The 15,683-nt window shown below is 47.6% G+C and overlaps 1 protein-coding gene across 3 annotated transcripts in view; it reads right to left on the bottom strand.

Moving 5' to 3' along the window:
• The window catches only part of Wdtc1 (WD and tetratricopeptide repeats 1), a 56,227-nt gene extending 44,934 nt beyond the window's left edge, over positions 1-11,293 (bottom strand). For 2 of the 3 annotated variants that reach the window (XM_052715813.1, XM_052715811.1), the window contains exon 1: positions 10,954-11,293. The gene's annotated coding sequence lies outside the window, so the exon portion shown is untranslated. Of the gene's footprint in view, positions 1-10,122; positions 10,151-10,953 lie in introns of all 3 variants that reach the window. The other variant, XM_052715812.1, reaches the window with a different exon arrangement.
• Between the last annotated feature and the right edge of the window lie 4,390 nt (positions 11,294-15,683).

The raw sequence follows: 15,683 nt of genomic DNA, 5'->3' as shown, positions 1-15,683 counted from the left end.
CAGTCCTAGGAGAATCAAGGAGCATCTACGCTCCTCACATGTCCACAGGCACACACATATAATTAAAAAATTTTTAAAAACCAAAAACTAAAGCAGTGGTGGCACACGCCTTTTTTTTTTTTTTTTTTGTTTTTCGAGACAGGGTTTCTCTGTGTAGCTTTGCGCCTTTCCTGGAACTCGCTTTGGAGACCAGGCTGGCCTCGAACTCCCAGAGATTCGCCTGGCTCTGCCTCTCGAGTGCTGGGACTAAAGGCGTGCGCCACCACCGCCCGGCAAGTGGCACACGCCTTTAATCCTAGCACTCGGGAGGCAGAGCCAGGCAGATCTCTGAGTTCGAGACTAGCCTGGTCTACAGAGCAAGTTCCAGGATAGCCAAGGCTGTCTCTGTCTTCAAAAAACAAACTAATAAACAAAAAAAATAGTTGAACTATAAATTTTCTGTCAATACATTTCTGGCATGTGAATATCTCAACTATTAAAAGAAAAGGCTGTCAAACTCTGTTTCAAAATCACAACTCAAAAACAAAAGCTGGTTCTTAACTTTTCCTGTCTCCTCCCTTGAACTGTGGATTTACTGCTTCTCTTCCTTCAAGGCCAGCTCTTAACCTCGTAATGTTCCCAAGTCTGACTGAACTTAGAAGCTGCCAGTAACTACTCAATAAACAGCGTGCTAGCTGTGTACACAATGCTTTATGCCTATCAAAGTACCTTTGTTCACGCTTTTAATTAGCTTCACACACCTTTTGCTTCACAACAATCCCATGAGGAAGCCATAAAGCTATTAGCATCCCCACTTAAGGAAGACTGAAGCACACCCTATGTGCTGAGGAAGGACCACTGGTCTGGAGTCCTATGCCCTTGGCCAGCCTCGGCCTTAACTGATAAGAACTGAAGACACTGCACTCTGCCAGACTCTTCCTCCATCTTTAAATGAGAAGTAAAGCTCGGAGTGGTGGTGCACAGCTGTAAAACCAAGGCAGAGATCAGGCCAGCCTCAGTAACAGTGAGTTGGAAGCTAGCCTGGGCTACATGAGATTTATCTTAGTTTTCTATTGCTATGACAGGACACCATGACCAAGACAACTTATAAAAGAAAGCATGTGATTTGGTGATCATGGTTCCACAGGGCTAGAGTCCATGATCATCACCACCGTGGCAGGCAGGCAGGCATGCCGGAGCAGTAGCTAAGAGTTTACATCTTGATCCACAGGTACACGGCTGAGAGCATTAACTAGAAATGGCATGGGCTTAATTAACGCCCACCCCCAGTGACACACTTCCTCTAACAAGACCTCCTGATCCTTCCCAAACAATTCCAACTAGGGACCAAGTACTCAAATCTATGAACCTATTGGGGGTCATTCTCATTTAAACCATTACAAGACCCTCTCTAAAGAAAAGAAGTAAAGACAAGGGGGTGGCAGGCAGGATGGTCAATGAGTTAAGGGCACTGGCCACCTTGTATGATGACCTGAGTTCTATTCCTGGTACCACGAGGTGAAAGGACAGGACTAACTTCCACAGCTGTGCATACACACACGCGTGCACACACACAAAATAAGTAAGAGGCAGACTCGGAGACGAGCTACAAAACCACTTCCAACAACTGTTGATTCGCAGGGGCACTGCAGCTTAGCTGAAGAAGGAAGATGGTACCTCAACCACAGGTACTCACTCCCAGTCCTCCAGACACGCCCTCTTCCACAATATGGAGGTACCTCCAGCCCAAGTGACAACTGACCCCTTTCAACACTGTGAATTGTGCAAGAGATACATGCAAGTCTTCTTTCCTTCTGCTTGCCGGGAGTCCCTACTGGAGCAACCCCACAGAGGGAACGTGTACAGCATTTTTCTTTTTTTTTTTTTTCCTTTTTAAAGATTTCTGTATTTATTATGTATAGAGTGTTCTGCCTGCACATATCCCTGCAAGCCAGAAGAGGGCACCAGATCTCATTACGGATGGTTGTGAGCCACCATGTGGCTGCTGGGAATTGAACTCAAGACCTCTGGAAGAGCAGTCAGTGCCCTTAACTGCTGAGCCATCTCTCCAGCCCCTATATGGCATTTCTAAGACTCAGTTTCCTCTGCAGGTTAACCAGCGATGGGAGAATACATGTGTAAAAGTTCTGAAACAGAGCTGCTAAATGATAATCACTCAACATTCCAAACAGCTTACAAGTGTTATCTCAGACCCCTCATAGCAATCCCACAAAACAGGTGTTATTCTTATCCCAGATGCAGGATCTGAAGCACAGGAAAGTTAATTTTCCACAGTCACTAAGTTATTAAATGGAAATCAACCTAGCCTCACACCAGACCCAAGCTATTGGCCATAAAACAACTATTTCTATGATCTTAATCAGACCACATCCAAACAGGTGCCTAAAATGAATTTTATCTCTTACCATTCTTTAGAGCTAGCCTAGGAGGCAAAAATTACCTTGGCTGGGGTGTAGCTTACCAATAAAGAACCTGCTTAGAACATGTAGAACCCTGGTTCAATCTCTGGTACCAACACTTCCAGAAAAAAAAAATTATTTTGTCTTTGCTAGTTTTAAACACAAATTTAGCCAGGTAGTGGTGGTGTGTGCCTTTAATCCCAGTACTCGGGAGGCAGAGGCAGGTGGATCTCTGAGTTCAAGGCCAGCCTGGTCTTCAAAGTGAATTCCAGCACAGTTAGGGCTACACGAAGAAACCCTATCTCGAAAAACCAAAAGAACAAACAGACAGACAAACAAACAAACAAAAACCAAGGAAACAATAAACGCCGTAAATTTAAAGAGTACTACTTTAGGCCTGATGTATCAACACATGCTTGTTCCCCAGCACTCAGAAGGACAGAGGCAGGAGGATCATTAGTTTGCAGCTGTCCTAGGCTACCCAGTGAAATGCTGCCTCCAAAAAGAAAAGGCTGGCACAGAGGTGCAGGCCCACAGCCCCAACATTTAGGAAGTGGAGGCAGGAAGATTGTGGTTTTGAGGGCTCATTAGGTTATATAGAAGGACCTGTCTCAAAAGGGTGAGGATCAGAAAGCATGCCACTTTAGGGTCATGGATAATTAATACAAGGACAGTTTTGTAGAAAGGGGGTTGTAGACTAGTCCTATCAGCAAAGAGTATCTCTGGAAACATCTGAGTCTCCTGGCTCACAGAATCCCATGGGAGACTGATAGCAGCTTTTAGCTTTTTCTGTAGAGGTCCATCCAAAGAAATGCCTGTCTGGGAAGCATTTAGCAAAAACTCACCTTGACATTTCCTCTGCCTGAATGGGCATTTTCCCCAAGTTTTCAGAACTTTGCTTTTCATTAGCCAGTCTGCCTTCTGTTGGGCCATATCAACATATCATAAGGCAGTAGAAGACAGCAAAGAGGAAAAAGGAAGCATGTTTTGATAATGCTGTCCTCTCTCAAGGTTTATGAGCATTTTGTCTTGGATTTGGTCTTTAATCTGTGCCTTTCCAAATTCTGCTGCAATTCCTGCCTCCTACGGGGAAGTTACTCAAGTCCCACCCTCTAACTCCAGTCTCCAGAAAGGCCAAAGGAAAGTAAGGTGATAGCCTTGGAAATACTCCCTTTACAGCTGTGCTACATCCAGATGTGGGACTCAAGGGGGAGCCAGGTGAGCCACCAGCACCCATACACGAAGGCTTGGACTGAAGAAGCTTCCTAAACAGCCTGGCTCCCATTCTGAAAAAGATTCCCTAAAGGTTCACCAACAAGCAGTTTTATTCTGCTTGAAAATAGAACGGAGGGTTGTAAGTAGAAGTAAAAGTTTACAGGTTCTGGTCCTAACACTGCTTAAGAGTCACTGGGTAACTCCCTGGCCAAGGTCCTAGTCTGCTCCCTACCCCCACTCCAAGAAAATGGGGCTAATCCCTCCCTTGATGGTTACAGGGAGGATTAAGGGTCATTATTCTTGGCATCCAGCTCTGGCACAGCTCTAGCAGTTGTGAGCCTGTTTACCCTAAAAGAAGGTATTTAATATAAGAACACAAACAGTGACCCTTGACCCTCACTCTTAAGAATGTCTGGAAATTCTCTATTCTTCCCCTCCTTCCTTTAGCAGTACCACAGCCTGGCCAGGACCTACTTCAGGTGCTCTACCACCGGGCTACATCCTCAGCCCTTTTTCAATGTTTTCTTTTGAAAGCACCAGGTTGCCCAGGCTGGTTTTGAACTCCCTCTAGAACCCAAGCAGGCCTTAAATTTTCAGTCCTCCCAGATCAGCCTCTCAAGCAGCAGGGACAGGAGGCTTGTACCACCAGCCTTGGCTGACAACTTCCTTGAAACCAGCCCCTCTGACCTCTGACCTGCTGGTTGCATCCTTCCCTTACTCAGGTTTCAAGGTTTCAGGTCTCGCTCACTAATGCCATGAAGCTTGAGTCTGAAGCTCTTACTAAGACTACAAAGAATTAGCCCAGGCTTTCAGGGTTCCTCCGTACAGGCCTGCATTCACTCTGAAGAAGCCAATAGAGTTGTACTCCTTTATGCACAAGCCTGGCTCCTGAGGCAGACCAGGGAGGTCCAGTGCAAAGCACATACTGTCTTTTGGTCCCCATCAACACTTTCACAAAGCAGGCACCTCATCAGCTCTTTTCAGAGGCCAGGAATGCATCTGTAGCTCGGAGAGGACTGTGTCACATAACTAACAGGAGGCCAACGTGGGTTCAGATGACCTGCGTAACCTCTAGCGTATATCCTGACTTGGTTGAACCTGTTTCTTCAGGTAGGAATAATGATCCTGTCCGTCTTTCGGGGGGGAAAGGTGCTGATGGGACTAAGTGAGGTATTTGAGAAAAAAGGGTCCAGTATAAAACAGAAAATCAATACATGTCAGCTTTTACAGATCAAAATGAAAGCAGGTGGATCATTTCGCAGAGTAACAGTTTAAAATACCAAAAGACTGCTTAGTCCAATTACTTAAGCTTGAACCCTCTATCACATACTTGGAGTGGCAAGCCAGGAGTGGTGGCTCTTGCCTTTAATCCCAGTTTAGGGAAGTAGAGGCAGGTGGATCTCTGAGTACTTGGAGGCTGAAATAAAAGATCCTGAATTGATGGCCAGCCAGGGTTACATGGTGAAAGTCACCTTTGAACCCATCTCAAAAACCAAAGCGAAAGTGGTAACGCTCCTGCTTACAGGGCAGTATGTTTGTGTTTTAGAAAGCTAAGTTTCTACCAAGCATAGAAACCACATGCCTGTACTTCCAGGACCGTGAGGCAGAGGCAGAGGCAGAGGCAGAGGCAGAGGCAGAGGCACAAGTAGAGGCAGGGCTTGCCCATGAGTTCAAGGCCAGCCTAGTCCACCCAGTCAGGCCATCTGTCTCAAAGAAAGGTGGGTGGGGCCTGGAGACACCGTTTAATTGGTACAGCATTTGCCTATCCTGAAGAAGGCCATGGGTTTGATCCCTGGCACCTAATAGAACTATGGTGACATTTGTCTGTAAGACCAGCATTCAAGAGGTAGAGGTAAGAGGATCAGAAGTTCAAGGTCGGCCTGGGATATAGGAGACTCTGTCCATCCCCTCACCCCCACCCTCCTGGCAAAAAAAAAAAAAAAGCCTAATTTTCTCCAATCAAACCAAAGCCAACTCCCCGAGATCTGTCCTTTAATCCTCAAGCTGCCTTGTGGAGTGCTGAGGAAGTCCAGTCCCTCTCCCGGTAACAATCTGAAGACAAGTATCATGTTCCCATACTCTCAGCCTTACTCTTCAACTCTTCCCCACACCAGGACCACAGAGCACACAGGGCACTTCAGGCTCGCCTCTAAACTAGCTGTGCGAATTAAACAAGTCTTTCTTTGTTTTGGATTTTGTTTGTTTGTTTATTTGTTTGTTTTTTGAGACAGGGTTTCTCTGTGTAGCCCTGACTATCCTGGACTGCGCTCTGTATACCAGGCTGGCCTTGAACTCAGAGATCTGTCTGTCTCTGTCTCGAGGGCTGGGGTCAAAGGCAGGCACCACCACTTGACTTAAACCAAGTTTTGTTAAGTCTCCAAATCTGTGACTTCATGTGCATAATAAGGCAAAATAATTCTCCCCTCAGGAGACAGCCCTAATATTAATTAGCTGCTGGGGGTGGTGGTGCACATTTTTAATCCCAGCACTCAGAAGGCAGAGGCAGGTTCGAGGCCAGCCTGGTTTAAAAAAGAATATTGCCGGGCAGTGGTGGCGCACGCCTTTAATCCCAGCACTCGGGAGGCAGAGCCAGGCGGATCTCTGTGAGTTCGAGGCCAGCCTGGGCTACCAAGTGAGTTCCAGGAAAGGCGCAAAGCTACACAGAGAAACCCTGTCTTGAAAAACAAAAACAAAAAAACAAACAAACAAAAAAAAAAAGAATATTAACTAGAACCAAGTCCACCGATATATGTCAGTCATTTTTAAAGATATAACCAGTTAGTGTGTGTCTGTCAAAGTAGGCTAATCAGAATTACACGGAACACCAAGGTTCTGGTTTCTGGTGGTGACCATAAGGACCTGGGTTTCTTAAGACATGTCAGCTAAGAAAGCACAGTTCACCAGTTCACCAGGGTCTCACCACCTATGCAGCAGACCAAACATGTACCAGAGACTCTGTAAAGGGAAGAAGGAAAAAAGAAACAGGGTAAGACATTAAGCCACTGGCCCAAAAAAAGGCCAAGTATCATCACATTACATGTTGTCTAGGGCTGTCTCTGAGATTCAGAACTGTACATGTAGCACACGCTTTCTATTTTAAAAAAGAAATAAATAGTGGTTAAGAGCACGGACTGCTCTCCCAGAGGACCTGGGTTCAATTCCCAGCACCCACATGGAAGCTCACAACTGTCTGTAACTCCAGTTCCAGGGGATCTGGCACCCTCACATATGTAGGCAAAACACCAAGGCACATAAAATAAAAATAAATAAATAATTTTAAAACAGAAAAATAAAACCTAAAGGGGTCACTGCTGGGAGTGGTAGTGTGTGCCTATAATTCTGGCACTGAAGAGACTAAGGCAGGAAGCTCGCCATGAGTTCTAGGGTACCTGAGCTACACAGCGAGGTCCAGCACAGCCTGGGCTCTGTGAGGCTCTGTCTTGAAAAATGTCTCTTCAGGTATGTCCTTTTGGTCCTGAAGCCCAGGGTATGAAAACACCATACAGAGGATGCTCAATGTGTCATACGGAATTCTTTCCAACTGAACAATGGCCAGTTGCTTTGCTTCTTCCCATTAAGGGCTCACACTTAAGAGTCTGACTGAGTGTCTTGGAACTGCACTTGAACTTCAAAACAAGTTTGAGAAGTTTTCTGTTTCTTATTGTGTGGATATGTGAGTGTGAGCACCATGTGGAGGCCAGAGGGCCACTTCTGGAGATCTGGTGACCGAGCTCAAGGTTGACAGGCTTGCCACAAGCACCCTCACCAGCTAAGCCACTTCACTGGTACAAATTTGGACTTTTGAACTATGTTGAGATTTGGAGAATTCTTCGAGGTGGACTAGGACTAAATGTATTTTGCATTACAAAAAGGTCATGAGTCTGTGGAGGTCAGGGGTAGAATGTTATGAAAAAGAAAAAGCCCCTACAGGTTCACATGTCAAATGCTTTCTCCACAGCCAGTAGCACTGTTTTGGAAGGTCATGAAACTTTAGTGGGTGGGCGTAACTGAGGAAGAGGTCACTGGGGGCCGGCAGCTTGAATGCTATCCCCATCCCATCTCCCTCCTCTTGCTCTGCTTTTTGTTTGCCATGAGGCGAAAACCTCGTCACTTACTCGGGCCACCATGCAGCAAGCAGCCATGGACTGAACACCGGGAAACCAGAAGCCAGAATAAGGCTCTCCTGTTTAAAATGGGGAAATGCCACTTGTGACAGCTCCCAAACTGTCCAAATACTGTAAACACTGCCATCGTGATCAGTGTATCAGTCTCTCCTTCCTCAGGGGAAGGACTCCCAAGCAGAAATAAAGGTGGTTGTTCAATTATCCTGCAAATTAACCCAAATGCCATTGTTATACGGTCTACACATCGGTCTACACAACAACATGACAAGAAGAGGAAGGGATCCAGAGCTCCAGGCAGTGGTTGTCTCCAGCGCACAGGGGAAATACAACTCGCCGGGCCTGATGAAGCAGGCCTGTAACTCCAGTGTTCCCTGCGAAGCTGAGGCTGGGACAGCACAGGTTCGAGGCCTGCATGGACTATTTATGAACTCCATCATGGGCATGGGCCTATCTCAAACATTTCTCAAGGGCCGGCAATGTGGCTGAGTGAGCAAAGGTGTCTGCTGTGCAAGTCTGACAGGCTGAGCTTAACCCCAGAACCCACGGTGAAGCAGAGAATTCATCACTGGACTTCAAACATATGACAGGACATGCAAGCGGTGGTGTGTCTACCTGCAGACACATGTGCAGCACACATGCACGTGTGCACACTCAACACTCTCTCAGAGTAATACTAAATTTTTAAAAAGTTAAAAAAAAAAAAAAAGGACTGGTGATACAGCCGTGTGGTACAGAGGGCTTGCCTTGCATGCTCAAGGCCCTGGTTTTAATCCCCAGTGCTGCCAAAACCAAACCAAACCAAACCAAACAGAAAAGAGGCAACTTTTCCTCAGAGAAGCCTCCATCCACGCTCTGAGGCATCTTTCCCAAGCACCTCTTTCCTTCTCTTAATACTTAAAGTCTGTATTGAAAACATTCTTTAATAACACCAAAAGGGAAGAAACCCAGCCCAGACACGATGCCTCCCACTTGTAGTCCCAGCACTCAGGAGATGGGAGGCAGGAGGATTTGCCTTGAGCAGGCAAGCCAGTGCTACACAGCAAGAGCCTATCTCAAAAGAAAGGAGAAAAATGAAATACAATGTTGGGTTTTGTTTGTTTGTTTGCTTTTTTCCGAGACAGTGTTTCTCTGTGTAGTTTTGGTGCCTGTCCTGGAACTCATTCAGTAGTCCAGGCTGGCCTTGAACTCAGAGATCAGCCTGCCTCTGCCTCCCAGAGTTCTGGGATTAAAGGCGTCCACCACAACCACCACCTGGCTAATGAAATATAATTTAACAATGAAGAAATCAACTGTTAAGCCTCAGATTCAGTCCAGCTAGTTACTCTCTGGTCTGTTTTAGAAGAGACGGCTCAATGATTCAAAGCACTGGTTGCTCTTGCAGAGGACTGGGGTTCAATTCCCAGCACCCACATGGCAGCTCCCAACCATCTGTAACTCCAGTTCCAGGGAATCCATCACCCTTTTCTGGACTCCGTGGGCACCACACACATATGGTGCACACACACATACATATATACATACATGGAGGCAAAAGACTCATACAGGTAAAGTAAAAATAAATCTTCAGGAAAATAAACGGGTACTATACTCAACACTAAAAAGTCAATTCTTCAAGGATACAAGACTTAGAAGAAAAAATAATCCAGAACTCAAACCAGAAATAGTCCAAAAGGGTTCATTCATTCACTGTATGAGTACAGACTGGTCATTCACAATTTAATTGGAGACCAGTGAGCACACCTTGCCCTTGTCCTTACCTCAGAAGATACCCCAGAATCATTTTCTTCTTAAAACTGTTTCAGGCTTTATTTGTTTATTTATTTATACTCAGGGTTTTGTTTTGTTTTTTAGACTAGGTCTATGTATCCCTGGCTGGCCTCAAACTCACAGAGATCTGGCAGGCTTTGTTTAGAAAGGAACACTTGTGGCGCACTCAGAAGGCAGAGGCAGGTGGATCTGTGAGGCCACCCTGGTCTACAGAGTGAGTTCCAGGACAGCCAGGGCTGTTATACATGGGCCAAGTGTAAAGACATTATACCATTATAACTCCAATATTTGGGAGGCGGGGGCAGGAAAATAGAGTTTAAAGCTAGCTAGCATGAACTACATGATGATTCCAAGGCCTGCCTGGGCTACATGAGACCTTGTTTTAAAAACGCACACACAAAAAAGAAAACTTTTCTGACACCTTATCCCAATCATCCACCCCATTCTTGGAAGGAATGGAAAAGTGGCAGTCACCATACCCGGCTATTAAACTCAAACTTGAGAACAAAACTTTCAAGTTGCTCCACCAATACATTACACCTCAAGCGATTTAAGAAAATCAGAGACCTTCCCGAGAAATACATTCAGCTGCTAAGACAGGCCATAACCCCTCATACCTGCTTTCTAGAAGTCGTGGTAATGCACCTGCAGTGGAGAGCAAATCAGAAGTCACCAAGTAACTCCATCCAACCACAGGACTTGGGGGGGTGGGCGGGAGGGGGCTCCACTAAAGCTTTTCAGGAAGGGATCCTGCTGATTTGCAGTTTCTCTATCTCTACACTTATTTACCCTTTGAAGCGGGTACCAACAGCCCACTCCCAAACAGAGACCTTTTGTACTGGGCGCTACAGTCGATGATGCAAACACCTTGGCAAAGTTCAGTTTGGTGCCAGGATGAGCCACTGAAGGCATCTGCGGCTGCCAGAAGCCTGCACACACACACACACACACACACACACACACACACACACACACACGAGGGAGAAGGAGGGAGAGGAGAAGGGGGAAACAGAGACAGAGAGCTAGAGGGAGAGGCAGAGACACGGAAAGAGCAGGTCAGGTCATTGACCTCTCGAAACTTCCACCTGCCTCTTTCTTCCTGAGTGCCTTCAGCGGCAGATCAGATGTCAAAAACTCCGCAAAAAATAAATAATAAAAGTCCCGTGATAGGACGACTTCCACCTCTGCGCCGGTGGAGCCTCCGGGACCCCTACAGCCTTCTGTACCTCCCAGCCAGCTCTCTGCTAGCCCCCCACCCCCGGCCCACTCTGCCCTTCCTCGCCGCCGAGGCCTGCCCCCTTCTCGGGACACCCCGAAGTCCCGAGACGGTCGAGCTCAGGCCCCCAGCACGGGAGCCGGCCCAGAGCGGGCGGCCCGGGTGCTGGCGCTGCTGGAGCCCGTCCCCGACTCGGCGCCCGCGGCGGGGACCGGGCGGCGGCGACCCGTACCTGTCAGGTCTCTTCCTGGGACGAGCAGCGGAGCAACTTCAGGAGCCCATGTCGGTCCGGGGGGCCCGGCCCCTCTCCCGGGAGCAGGGGCGCGGATCCCGGGAAGGGGGCTGGGGACCCGGGCAGCTCTAGCCTCTTCCCATGCTCCCCGCCCGGCGCCTGGCCGGGGCCGGACAGCGCCTCCGCCCGCCCCTGCGCACCGCCTCACACCCGCGCTCACACACACTCACACTCCCTCGCGCGCTCTCACACACGCACTCCCCTCCCTCCTCCTCCTCCTCTGTTTATCTCCTCCAGCTGTCTGGGGACCCAGGAGAAGCCACGCACTGCGCCTGCGCCACGCAGTCTCCGCGCCCGCCCCGCGCAACACGGTCGGCGGCTACGCTACGGCGATGGCGCCCGGCAGTTTCCAGAATAGTGAGCGCGGGCCCCAGTCCTCCCTGCCCCCCCATCGCGCGCCCGGTCAACGTCTGCTGCCGGTGGCGCCCACTAACCTGCTAGCGGGGAAGCCCCCGCTCCGCCGGGGCCAATCGGCTTCACCGCTCGCGGGAACGGCGGCCTGTGGGCGGGCGGGAAAGCCAGACTCAGCCCTGGAGTATCATGGGAGTCGTAGTTTTTCGCCATCGCGGAGCTCCTGCAGCGTGAGCTTGCCCCGCCCGGTTACCATTAGTTACCTGGACGCACCGCCCATCCCGTTGCCGGATAAAATGCTCTTTTCCCACCTTTTCTGGGACCCAATACCATATGCTCGCCCAGAGTCCAGCACAGCCCCTCTAAGGGCTCGTCAAAACTGCCCCTGATCGAGTCAATTAGGGAACACCTCAGGTTAAGACCCAGAGTCCTCCCTGAGCCTCAGCCTACTCCTTCCCGCTCTAGGGGGCTGCTGAAATAGCACATTCCATGCTGGAATTTTCCGGATCCGGGAAGGAAGAGGATAAAAGAAAATCGTTCCTGCGTTGGGTGGCCTGCAGTAGTCAGTCACATGCTCTAGGAATGCAGATTGATGGCAGACAGGGTCCACCTAATACGAGTCCCTGCTGTTCTGACTTTGAAGCCTGTAGAGTCCCAGGTCAGAGCGGAGACACCCTCCTCTCTAAGGAAGTTCCCAAGGTGACAAGGGAGGCACTAAGGATAACTTAAGGTAGAGAGACCAGGAGCTTCAACTCAAAAAATTGTCATTACCTTCTGAGAAGAGGCAACATCGCTTAGGGTGGTACGTGGTAGGCCAACGTCCAATTAATAACACTTTTATTTTCACTGTATTGGGTGTGGTCCCTTTGATAGGTACAATTGTTTCTGTGTTTTACAAAAGAGAAAACAAACATAAAGAAGTTCAAAGCTTCTAGCCCAAGGTCACATAGCTGATAAGAAAACAGGGATTGAAACCAGGCAGAGCTTACCATCAAGGACTAGATACAAATATTTAGCGCTTAGAGTGTTGGTTCCATGTTTATCATTCTGTCTTTTTTGCCCATTTCTGTTCAAATCACGTGTGAATTAGTCTAACGATTTCTTTCCATTTGAAGAAGAACCTACCCCTTGTGAATTCAGCTCAGCCTTCACTGCTCTTCTCTTAAAAAGGTTGTGATCTTTCCCACATAGCTAGATAGATAGATAGATAGATAGATAGATAGATAGGTAGATAGATAGACAGATAGATGGATTGATCGATCTCAGTTGGGTGTGGTGTTACCTTTGAATCCCAGTACTTGGGAAGGAGCGGCAAATCAGATCTGTACTAGTTGAGGCTAGTGAGTTCCAGCCCAGCTGGGGCTGCAAAGTGAGAACCTGTCTCAAACAAAACAAAACCATAGACATTGAGACTAGAAGGCCTTGACATCTCTAGCTTCAGGCTGCAGCCTTGGTTTGGGTGACTGGGTTAAGAAAGCTACAAAGTAGCTAATATTTATCCTACATCTTCCAAGGGAGATTAAGTGTTTCCAGTGGATTAAACCACACTCCCACAATCACCGGGCTAAGAAGTGGCAGAGTTTGGCATCAAAACGTAGATCATTCTAATCCATTGGTAATCCTCATTATTTTAATAGGGGATTGTTCTAGGTGACAAGGTCGCAGAAATGACAAGGGAGGGGGTCGGTGGCATTGCTGTGACAGTATATATTTGTTGTCAGAATGAATGTTTGATGGCAAGGAACGAAGAACTGGAAGTAATAATAACCACAGTAACTACTGCTTATTTTCTGACTGGTATTCACTGGAGCCCCCATGCTTGGTCACATGCTGTCTCCATATATAGTTCACATATATGTATTTGTATGTATACACATATACAGTCACACACACTAATTTATTAGATTTACATTAGAAAGGATACATAATACTCTTACTCTGTGCTGGCTAGTATTTTGTCAACTTCACATAAGCCAGAGTCACTCGGGAAAGGGAACCTCAACTGAGAAAATACTCCTACTAGATTGGTCCGTGGGCAAGCCTGTAGGACATTTTCTTGATTAATAATTGATGTGAGAGGGCCAAGGAGGACACAGTTCACGGTGGGTAGTGCCACCCATGTGTTACGGAATAATCATTCTGTACACTGTGAAGATGTGTCTTTGCCAAGGCACCTTCTGATTGGTTTAATAAAAAGCTGACTGGCCAATAGCTAGGCAGGAAGAGGTTAGGCGGATGAGCCAAAGTGTGAGGACACTGGGAAGAAGGGCAAAGTCACAAGGAGTTGACAGCAACATGCAGAGGAAGCAGGAGATGAACTTGCTGTGCTGAAAAAAGGTACCACCACATGGTAGAGCATAGATAAGAAATATGGAGGCCGGGCAGTGGTGGAGCACGCCTTTAATCCCAGCACTCGGGAGGCAGAGGCAGGCAGATCTCTGTGAGTTCGAGGCCAGCCTGGGCTCCAACTGAGATTAAAGGTGTGCACTACCACATCCAGTTATAACCTGGCAATTCTAACACCACACAACTGTTTTACATGGGCACAAGGAGACACAAACAGCCAAGGATGCTCCTTCCAGCTCTACTATAATAGCAAAAAGAAGTCACAAGAACCCAACTATCAGTTGGGCGGCAGTGGCGCACGCCTTTAATCCCAGCACTTGGGAGGCAGAGCCAGGCGGATCTCTGTGAGTTCGAGGCCAGCCTGGTCTACAGAATGAGATCCATGACAGGCACCAAAACTACACAGAGAAACCCTGTCTCAAACAAACAAACAAACAAAAAAGAGTAAATCTAGCCAGGCATGGTGGCACATGCCTTTAACACCAGCTACTTGGGAGGCAGAGGCTAGATCTCTGTGAGTTTGAGGCCAGACTGATCTACAAAACAAGTTCTAGGACAGCTAAGCCTACACAGAGGAACCCTGTCTCAAAAAATCCAAAAAAAAAAAAAAAAAAAAAAAGGAGTAAATCTAGCTCACCATTAGTAAAGTTTTGAGACCCTTTATGCTAGTCCCTCATTTGACCCAGAAAACTGGCCTAGTCTAGTTAAGTGAGTCACTTAAAGCCCTTTGTTGTCCAGGGGCCCAAACTCTAAACTGCAGACTGCTGGTGTGGGGCAGAAGCACTCCTGATCACTGCCTGTGCTGAAGTCTTCCATTATCTTACTGATCTACATTCCTTCTTGAAAACCTTACTTAGCTATGTGAAAAGAATTCACCAATCTTGTTCCCCAGATGTGAGTTTTGTTTTGTTTCTTAGGAGGTAGGGGTGAGGGGGGGGGGGGGGCCTTTCTGTGTAAGCCAGGCTGGTCCAGAACTCACTACATGGTGCTCAGGCTACCCTCAAGCTTGTGAGAATCTTCCTACCTCAGTCACCATGCCTGGCTATTTCTTTTGTCTTTCTGGACAGGGTCTCATGTAGCCCAGTCTGGTCATGATTTCTGGATCCTTCTGTCTGGATCTCCCAAGTGATGGGATTGTAGATGTATCCCACCATTCCCTCTACAAAAACTATTTTTCCTTTGTGTGTGTATGTATAATGTATGCATGTGTGTGCACACATGGAGGTCAGAGGTCAAATCCAGGTGCTATTCTTCAGTGCTATCCATCTCAATTTTTAAAATTAATTATGTATCTATTTCATGCGGGGAGCATGTAGAGGTCAGAGAACAACCTTTTGAGAGTCAGTTTTCTCCTTCCACCTTGTTTTGAGGTAGGGCCAGGCAAGCTGGAGTACTAACTTTGGGCTAACTCTCCGGTCTCTGCCTCCCATCTCATAGTAGGAGTGTGGGGATGACAGATGTGTGTACCACTACCACATCTGGCTTTGTATGTGGGTTCTAGGAATCAAACTTAGGTTATGGTGTACACAGTAAGTGCTTTTACAAATAAGCCATCTCCCGAGACTCACCTTGGTGGGCTTTTTAAAAATCGTGTGTGTGTTCGGCCGGGCGGTGGTGGCGCATGCCTTTAATCCCAGCACTCGGGAGGCAGAGCCAGGCGGATCTCTGTGAGTTCGAGGCCAGCCTGGGCTACCAAGTAAGTTCCAGGAAAAGGCGCAAAGCTACACAGAGAAACCCTGTGTGTGTGTGTGTGTGTGTGTGTGTGTGTGTGTGTGTGTGTGAGAGAGAGAGAGAGAGAGAGAGAGAGAGAGAGAGAGAGAGAGAGAGAGAGAAGGTGATGGGGGCTCATGGCAATGTGCACCCCTTTGGGGACCAGAACTGGGGGCCAGAAAACAACTTTGTGAAGTCAGTTCTGTCCTCCTACCTCTACATGGGTTCTGGGGATCCAACTCAGGTTACTTCTTGGACAGTAT

Source organism: Peromyscus californicus, unplaced genomic scaffold (genome assembly GCF_007827085.1).
Source record: "Peromyscus californicus insignis strain IS unplaced genomic scaffold, ASM782708v3 Scaffold_5__1_contigs__length_169319896, whole genome shotgun sequence".
In the NCBI taxonomy this organism is placed as follows: domain Eukaryota; kingdom Metazoa; phylum Chordata; class Mammalia; order Rodentia; family Cricetidae; genus Peromyscus; species Peromyscus californicus.
This window is presented reverse-complemented; position numbering and strand designations above follow the sequence as displayed.